Here is a 518-nt window from a genome sequence, read left to right on the forward strand (position 1 = left end):
TTTCCTGCATGTTTAATCATTGAGTTATTGGGCAAAACGGGTTGAAAGGTGCTTTATACAGTAAATTGAGACTGAAAGTTAATTATTATCTATGAAAACAGAAGTTGAGAGAAACAAGTTCAAGCTTTTGATCGTGTCACATGATATTCTTTAGTAGAGGAAGTTTTCAGGTTGTGGTGTAGTGTTATAATGATTGAGATTGAAAGTTTGTTCTTGACCCATTTTTTTTTTAGATATATATATAAACGTGTGTCTAGGGGATGATACTGGATTCTGTTTTGAATCATGTTTTTTCTTTGGAGCTGAGTTATAAAATGAAAACCAGTGCGAAGGATACACGTCTGCAGGCACATGTGCATCTGCACATATCACTGACAAAATCGCGTCCTTTTCTAAATGATTTGTAGTTCAACAAAACCTGCTGAAGCTGCAGGGTGCAAACAATTTTTTGGCACTGTTAGACATTGTCCAGACTGCAGATGCATTGCATAACATCATTGTTACTTCATCTTTTTTCT

Source organism: Seriola aureovittata, chromosome 3 (genome assembly GCF_021018895.1).
Source record: "Seriola aureovittata isolate HTS-2021-v1 ecotype China chromosome 3, ASM2101889v1, whole genome shotgun sequence".
Lineage (NCBI taxonomy): Eukaryota > Metazoa > Chordata > Actinopteri > Carangiformes > Carangidae > Seriola > Seriola aureovittata.